General features: G+C 34.9%; 1 non-coding gene across 1 annotated transcript; it reads left to right on the forward strand.

The window, feature by feature from the left end:
- Positions 1–8,003: 8,003 nt before the first annotated feature.
- Positions 8,004–8,076, forward strand: TRNAK-CUU (transfer RNA lysine (anticodon CUU)). Its single transcript has one exon. It is a non-coding gene; the product is annotated as a tRNA-Lys (tRNA).
- The last annotated feature ends 1,433 nt before the right edge of the window (positions 8,077–9,509 follow it).

Raw genomic sequence — 9,509 nt, forward strand, 5'->3', positions numbered from 1 at the left:
ACTCTTGAAACGTTGAGAAAAAACATTGATGTGTTTTCAAAGAAAGTCACAGATGATATGAAACAATTTTAATCTAACTTCATCAACACAGACACTGGGTAAATATTAACATGTAACCATTCTATATTAATTGAAAAGTATAGAGGCAAACAATTCTCATTCTTAATAAACATCACAAAGACCTTGACGTCCCGAAGGGTGAATTACGTAAAATAATTGAAAGACAGGAGGCAAATTGATCTAAAGGTTAGAGATGTTGGTGATATTATTATGAGTAAATCATGACGGCTAAATTAAGCAAGAAATCTATATGATAAGCTTTGCCTTTGGATGCGAATGTTTTCCAATAATATTTGAGGTTAAAGGGTAAGTCTGTTTGGTTGTTTGCCTCTCATATCCAACCCGCCAATCCAAGGCTCAAAAACAAATATTTCCTCGCACTGAAAAGAAATTTTCTGACCGTGAGTAAATTCTAGAAAAATGGAGTAGAATAAGCGAGGAGAACGAGGAGAGGACTCGAGGAGAAATTTTCTTGAAGACGGGGATGTAGAACTACCCCCCCCCCCCCGCCACCTCCCCTTATGGGCTTCTTTTCGGTCATTCTTGCTCGTTTAACGCTTATAATTTATTTTAATTCCTCGTTTTAATAGTCAAAGAGTATTTACATTTTTCCTCTCTTTCTACTAAAATGTGTTTGTTTGATTTACCAATATATTACCCAATGTTGTGCACGAGTACTTTACTTTGCATTTTTCGATTTTATTCATTATTCGATGATGGAAACACTGATATATGTAATCAAAATCACGTTTTCATATTAATAGTTTTTTCTCCATTCCTTGAAAGATGTTACAATTCTATCACCCCCCCCCCCCCCCGTTTCGAAAGACACACATACACACGCAATCGCTCTGCTGTATCCTCGCCTCTTTCATCTCCATCACCCCTCCCTCTCCTCCTCCCTCACCCCGAGCTCCCCCCCCCCATGTCACATCACCGCCACCCATTAATTTTGACATACTGTCTGAATGTCCCACTCTTCCCACTACCCCCCCCCCCTTCGTCTAAGAGCGACACCTCTCTCCCTCCATAACTCCATCTCGCCTTTCTCCCCCTTGCGTGTGTTCATATTTAAGCAGATTTTTATCCCAATATTTGTCAAACTTATTCAAAGGTGTCTGACAAATAGAGGGTGGAGTGGTTCCGGTGTTTCGCCCCCACTCTTTGTCTCCTATCTGAACTCGGTATGTTTGTTGACAAGGCTACCGTAGTCCTACACATTTAATTATCTTCTCCTTCTTATTCTTTCTCTTCAATATCGTCCTTGGATTGTGGTATCATCATACAATACAGTGTGTGTTTTGAGGATGTGTTAACGTTAATAGCGCGCCATACGATCTTCATGAATTTGAATAATGCGAAATGTTAATTACACAATCATGATTTATGAATATTTGAATATATCGTTTGAAACGTATGAAAACAATATTTTTTATAGAATCAATATGTTCTTCGGTTGTTATTAACTTTTTGAAAAAATTTCGTATGATTTGAATAATCGAAATAAATTAGATCGCAGTATGTTAACTAGTTTCAACAAAGTATTGTTCAGTGAAATTGTATTCCATGACCGGCCAATGGACCTTTGAGCCTAATAATTGACTGTACCATTGTCACATTTTCTTTATTATTGTATTCATAGCTTTGGGTTTTTTTACTTTGATAGAGCGGAAGGAATATTATTTGACAAACAATTTGTTTCGTTGTTTTTTGTTAACAGGGCTACATGGAAGACCACTAGGTTGGGGATATGTGCTACCCTGTATAAATATCATAACGAAATAAATAAATTATTTCGTCTCATATTGGTACACAACGTAACTCGACTATACAGCATATTGCTATAATAACAATTAACTATATCAATAAGCCTATAGTGTCAATATAGCTCGTTTTCCAATGTAAATCATAATTTCGGGCATTTTAAATGGTCCCTCGAAATATGAATGATTTCAAAGTTAAAAAAAAATCTTCTTAATTAGAACACTGATTCGGACTTCAATGCACCTCCACAGATTCAAATCCAGCATTGAATGTTATCAATCCAATAGTAATGTATTTTCTTTCCAGTGGTTTTCATTTTATGTGACCTTGAATCGTGTTTCCAATCACTGCTAAGCTCATCATCTCACCCCCAAATGAATGATTTAATGAGATATAATTTACCTAAAGTTTAATTTTCTCATTAAACCTGGGTTGGCCCCTAGCAATTTGCTTTCATTACACTGTAAAAAAATATCGGGTAACCAGCGCGAGGGTAATTATGTGTCCAATCGATTTGGGGCAGTATTTTACCCAACTCGGGAAGCATATTGTCCAGGAAGGTTTAAAAAATAAGCAGCAATAACTTTAGAATGGGCAAAATTCTCATCACACTGGATGAATAAAAATGCCCAGAAGAAATGTCTGATGTTGGTTGGACACATAATTACCCTCATGGATCTTTTTTACCCAATATTTTTTAGAGTATGTATTGTTAATATACGTCGTCTCCAGCTAGAGACCCGTTTAATAAAGCTAAAAATTTATCGTGGGCTGATATTTACGATTACTTGTATCGATTATTGTATATAATCAATCGTAAGAATCTGTCTCAAGATCAATTGCTAAGTTTCATGTAACGGGACCTAGGGTTTGAGATACGCGACCCTGTCTTAATGGAGAAACTTACATCAGGGGCCAGTTTCATAAAGCTTATCAATTGATCGTGTGGCTGGTTTCTACGATTGATTGCATTGAGTAATGTGTATGATCAATTATAGATATCAGCCTTATGATCAATTGCAAAGCTTCATGTAACTGGGTCCAGGTTTGAAGATACGCGACCCTGTCTTAATGGAGAAACTTACATCAGGGGGCAGTAACATGAAGCTTAGCGATTGATGGTGGAGCTGATCACTACGATTGATTGCATTGATTATTGTATATGATCAATCGTAAAAATTTGCCCTATACAATCAATTGGTATGATTTATGTAATGGGGGACCAGGTAATATTAAATCTGAAGTGCATTGCCTCAAGGGGAACATAGAAATGCTATCGGCATGATGAGGTCACGTTTTGGGGGGAAATATAAACATTTTGTCTAGATTTCTTTTCAACTCAAGAAGAAAAAGGGGTAATTACAATTTATAAACCGTTCCAAAGTAATTCATTACAGATTAACAGAAAATTGTTTTTACCATTTAAAAATTAATTTCATTTTATATATACTACCTTCGCATGGATCTGGAGTAAATCAAGATCGACTGTGGTTAGGGATCAATCGCATTATGGAATCCAATATGAATCCAAAAAAATTATTTTATTTTATTTTAAATCTTTAATTAAAATTATTTTAAATCTATGAATAAATTCATGATTCAAATAAAACCAAGAATTCGATTGATTCCTAACCACAGTCAACATGGTCAATCTGGATTTATCTTGGATCCATGTAATTTAGATTTTTAGCATCTTCGTTGAGTTTTCACTGGTCCTTTGGATTAACATGAACATGTTGATATTTATCCGAAGCCATTTTTACCATGGAATATGTATGATGAAATAATATCATGCTATCAATTATTATCCAGGGCACATTTTACTCCAAATTATGTTTGTTCTTTTCATAATTTGATCATTTAAATGAATTTGAGTCTAAAGGTCTAAATCAAGTACAAACGGTAAAATAAAAATCATGATTTTTTTATATAGGCCTACTGTGTTTTGGATTGGTCAACATTGGCGTATAAAGGTCGTATTCCCTGAAATAAAGATGTTAGAGACATAATCAGCCCGCTGGTATCCCGGTAAGATTGTGATTAAAGAAAATAAAAATGTCATGTTTTTGTAAAAACCAATAACGAGTTAAAATGAGTCCTTGTACAGTCATGGGGTGTGGCCTTAACACACCCTTGAGAGAGAGAGTCAAGCGGTGTGGGAATGGCTTGTCGTGTTTTGCCTTTTTGATAAGTCGAGTTAAGCAAACGTGCGATTTAAAAATATTTGCGATTTTTTTTTCAAATTCAAAAGAGAGTGTATGGGTCAGTTCTTGGGCCGATGCGACCACTGGACATCGACTGACCAGGCCAAAACGTGCCGGTTCCGTCGGCCTAATACACCACAAAGCATGTTCACCCACCATGGTCACTTTCTCTGACATTCTCCTCGTAATGTCCGGTCTTTTGTCCGAAGTCCTAATCTCGATTTTGCTAGTGTTTTCACGTACTGACCCTCAACGCAGTAGGACGTTGCAATGACAAAAGCACACTTTTTTTCTACCTTACTTTGTTTTCCCGCCTCTTATCTTAACCCTAGAAAAGTCATGCTCATTAATTGTTCCTTTTCTCAGATAAATGACTCCAATTAAATTGAAGAAGGTGAGAGGACCTGAATTGGAAGAAATAAGAGAGAGTTTGTATAAATAGGGAGGGTCGGGCGGGGCTGATTGGAGTTCGTATTTTTTAGTTGGACAAGAATGTTCGAGTTACTGTCTCCTTTGGTATATATTGGATTAAATTTGTGTAACTGGATCAATTCACAGGTGAATATTGTACGTACTTTTATATTAACCTTGATTGCATTTAAAATTCCTTTGTTTTCCCAGATACTAAAAACAAATGGTCTGTTGTTGGGCTTATTTGATAATAGATCGCCTTTCATAACTATCATTAACCAGCACAGGGACATAATCTTTACTCCCAAATATTTACCTCAACTTCATTATTTATTTCCTCTTTCTCATCTCTCGCAAAATGTTATCTAACTAGATTAGGTTTTCAACAACTTCATTAAGAGTTACACTCCTCATGTAGGGGAATCGTATCAAACAATAATTTTACATCTTCTACATTCATTTTCTCCTCATCTTGGTCCTTAATTTATCCATCACCCTTAACCATTTCCTTATCACACCAAGCGCAATTTCTCATCATAATCATCATCACCACCACTACCACACCATCATCATCACCACCATCACCATCGCCATTCCACCAACTTCATCATCATCATAATGATCGTCATTATCATCATCATCATCATCATCACCATCATCATCATCACCATCATCATCACCACCAGCTCACCAACTTCATCATCATCATAATGATCGTCATCATCATCATCATTATTATCACCATCATTATCACCACCACCACCATCTCCACCACCACCAGCTCACCAACTTCATCATCATCATCATCAGCATCATCATCACCACCATTATCCCCACCACCACCATCTCCACCACCTGTCCACCATGCACCTTCATCATCATCATCATTCCCATTCTCCCTCATCATCATAATCACCATCACCACCACCATTGTCCTACCAACCTCCTATCTTCACATGTTACAAGTCGGGGAAGACAGTATTTTCGTCGGTGTAGAAGAAGATCTTCTCTATGCTAATATTGACTCGTGAATCGACTAAGTCGGTATAGCGCCGAGAAATGGATACATGTATTAAGAGCGCAGACCGTTAGCTACCGGGACGCAACACTTAAAAGTGTCGCCGCTTAATCGGGCAGGCGAAGTGTAGCAATTGCAACTATACTGGTCTCAATTTGCAAGAAGGGTATTTAAGTTAAAAATATTCAAGTGCACCCCATCCGTCATTAAAATTTTCAGGGTGTCGTTGATTGCTGTTAGCACTGTCTATTTGGAATCATTTGATTCCCATGTTTTACAATGTTGAATTTTACGAATGTATATTGTTAAACGCCATTGATCATGACAACAGAAAATATGCATAAATGCAAATTTGGTGTTAAATATCTAACCTCAAACTTAATACAGAATATTCAGCTGGATCTACCCAATGTGGAATTCAATGAATAATTTTTATATTTTCGTCATTCTAACGTCTGACTTTAGCTTTATACATTTTAGTAATTATCTTTAAAAATGGTGCATTTTAAGTTAATTATGCATTATAATAATTAAAATATATATTTAGGTTCACAAATAAGTAAGGAATATCAGTTAAGTTAATGGAGCTAAATACGAGAGAATTTTTCTAGATTTCTAATAAAATCCATTGAATAAACTTGTTATGTGTATTGGATTGTTATTATGTATGTATCCGTAATTGATAATACTTTAAAAAAAATATTTATGACATTAAAATCTTACAACTGTAGCTGTCATTAATCATTTCAATGTAGAATTAATAAAATTCAAATTACCAGTGGGCCTACGTCCAATGTTGCACTTAAAAGAAACAAAATAATGTAAGCAAATGCGACTACAAAAATAATTAAAATACGACGTACGGTCAAATTTTGAATAAAAACTATATCTTACTACCCATCACTCACATTTCAAGTTATATTTATTCCGATCCCATATTTTTTTCTTTCATCTCTTTTGTTACCGAACGAGTAATTGAACGGGACTGTAACAAATGGTCTAATGACCCCCACCTTCCCCCTTCATCGCGGGTGGCTTGGTTTCTTTTGGCTTATATTCCCCTCCTCCTAGATTGATTGGGTGCTTGACATGAAACAGACTTCAAAAATAAAAAGAAGTTATCTTCTTCTTCTAAGGATGGTTGCTTTCGGAAGGAGATGTGAGTCCAAGCGAAACTGCGGTAAAAAATAATACCTAAATATCTTGACGACGGTATGCATTTTTAGATGTATAGACTTAAACTTGTTTAATTCCATTCGATTATTTTTCATTCTATTATTTTGTAATGTACTATATACGTACGATAAAAACGTATGGCTTTGAAAATTACGATATCTCTTTCTGAGAGATGTATTTATAAAAATGCACAAACTACAGTTTATGTTTCATGCCCACCTTTTTTTCTGGAGAGGAGAATTACAAGTATGCCATATTACCAAACAAATATAGTTTTTTTCAGAATTAAACTCTATTTCTTCCACTATTCTCAAAATTCCTTCATACAAAGCGAATTAGAGTCTACTTTCTAATTGACGTGTTGTTTAGAGTCCATAAAATAGGAGACATCTCAACCTATGGCGATATAAAGAGTAGACAGAAATATGAGACGGTGTTTTGTCTATGGCGGGCGCGCTATCTTATTGCAGGCTATATCTCGAAGAGTTGTAAATTAAGTGTAACGTGAACAGGCTGAGAGTGGAGAACATGTTTTTATTTGTTTTTTGTATTTTCAAATATTGATGTTTATGAAAAACGATTGTTCTTGACGCCGTCCATGTATTGTTTCGATGAATTATGCCAATTTTTAATTATAATACTTTCCATGTAATAAAATACCTATAAATATTAAAGAGGAACCGAACTGTAATATTTTCTGCATATTAGAGAAGTTTTTATTTTGTTATACATTCCTTTTAGCGATAAGATGAAAAATATAAGTATATTGATCAGTATTTTAAAAGAAATTAGAAAAAAAGTGCAATATCTAAATTTAATAAGATTATAACGAAGAAGAAAAAGAAGAAGGAGGAGAAGAAGAACATGTGCATATTATATTCGTCACTCTAAATAATATTGGGTAAAAATGCCTCAAAAGGGTAATCAGGACTTGTGTCCAACCAAATTTGGGCATTTCTTTTGGGCATTTTTATTTATCTAGTGTGATGAAAATTTTGCCCATTCTAAATTAATTGCTGCTTATTTGGTTTACCTTATATATACTGGACAATATACTTCCCGCATTGGGTAAAATACTGCCCAAAATTGGTTGGACACATAATTACCCTCGTACTGGTTAAAATTTTACCCAATATTTTTACAGTGTTCATGACAAACTGATTTTGTACGAATTTATGTTTACGAAAAATGTAGAAATTTATGAAATGGAAGAAAATAAATGTTTATTTGAATTGAAATTGAATTGAAGAAGGAGAGGAAGAAGAAGAAAAGGAGAAGAAGAAGAAGAAAGAAGGAAAGAAAGAAAGAAAGAAAGAAAGAAAGAGAGAGAGAGAGAGAGAGAAAGGAGAAAAGATAATACAAATATGTAGGCCCGGTTAGCTCAGTCGGTAGAGCATGGGACTCTTAATCCCAGGGTCGTGGGTTCGAGCCCCACATTGGGCGAACATTATGTCATTTTATTTCTATTCGGGGCGTTTCGTTATTCCAGGAACCATGGCACCAAATCCAAATATTATCACACCACTTTGACAAGAAAGAACTATGGGGCGAGGAATCGAAGACTGATTTTCTTTGAAGAATAAAATTTAAATACAGAAGACAATCTCTATCGAATATATAGGTTTTTTTCTGAGACTACCTATTCAAACATGTTTTTTGAAAAAGAATTCAAGAATTTTGACCCATATACTTCGCGTGCAACTCTCGCCTACCCTCATGGAAGTGTAATACACCCCCATGCGTTCGGCTTACATCGTTCTGTGGCCTCAATTCCCTAGCGGTTCGCTAGTCGCTCTGGGCGCCGCAGCGTCCCGCATACCTGCCTAGTGGATAAAGACCGTTCCGCAGGTGAGCTGCCTCGAGCCACACTTACTGCACACAACAACAAGAGTTAAGGAGGACAACAAAACTCAAATACAATAAGAACTTTCTTTAAAGGAAATTTCGAAAAAAAAATCCTGCATGGGCTACAAATTACGTGTATACATGCATGACTCTGGGGTCCGAATATTGTGTTTTTCTTTGTATTTTAAATTGTCTTTAACACAAAAAAATATATGATATAATATGTTTGTCAATTTCTTCATTCTGTTAATTCTCAGTAATATCATGTATATTATGTAATAATAATTTCTAATATGTAAAGTATTTTTTTTTCTATTTGAAATACTGTGAATATGAATTAAATTTGAATAACGGGTAAGCTAGGGCAGTTTTACTAAAAACATGTTGTTGTTTTATCAGTTTAATCCATAATACCTAATGTTTTCTTTTAATGAGATATAGGCATATTTTTCCATTTATATTCATAATTTATAAATTTTGATGTCTATAAATCTTTATCGAACAGAGCAAATCATTTCGTAAGCTTGCGTTTCTCCTATATTTTTTTTAGGCACGTTCGATTTTGTTTATAACGCTATAAAATAGCAGCATATCATATTTAGAGTCAGAATGTAAACTTAAAGAAAACGAACACTACAAGTTTGCCTTATATTTAAATCCTAAAAGGTTTTTTTATATTTACGAAAAATGCAGCATGAAACTACAAATATCATCGTCCCCTATTCAGAAAATTGAAATTGATTGCAACAACGATGCAAAGATTATACCACATTAAGTTATTCATATACGAATTTCCATCAATTCATTTATAAGATTATTGCTCTTTGTTCAATCGTGAAAGCCAAATTCAATCAGTCTAAGTTTTTAAAGTTCCTATTGAAGAATAATTCTCAAGTGTGATTCCCCCTTTAAAACTTTCACTTTGCATGCTTTGTTGAAGATGAATAGAGCCGCACACAGGTGAGTTCGACTCTATGACAAGTCAATGAATACAGGTGTAAAATCCTATTGTTCAGCGGACAGTAATGGTT

Source organism: Lytechinus pictus, chromosome 4 (assembly GCF_037042905.1).
Source record: "Lytechinus pictus isolate F3 Inbred chromosome 4, Lp3.0, whole genome shotgun sequence".
Taxonomy (NCBI): Eukaryota; Metazoa; Echinodermata; class Echinoidea; order Temnopleuroida; family Toxopneustidae; genus Lytechinus; species Lytechinus pictus.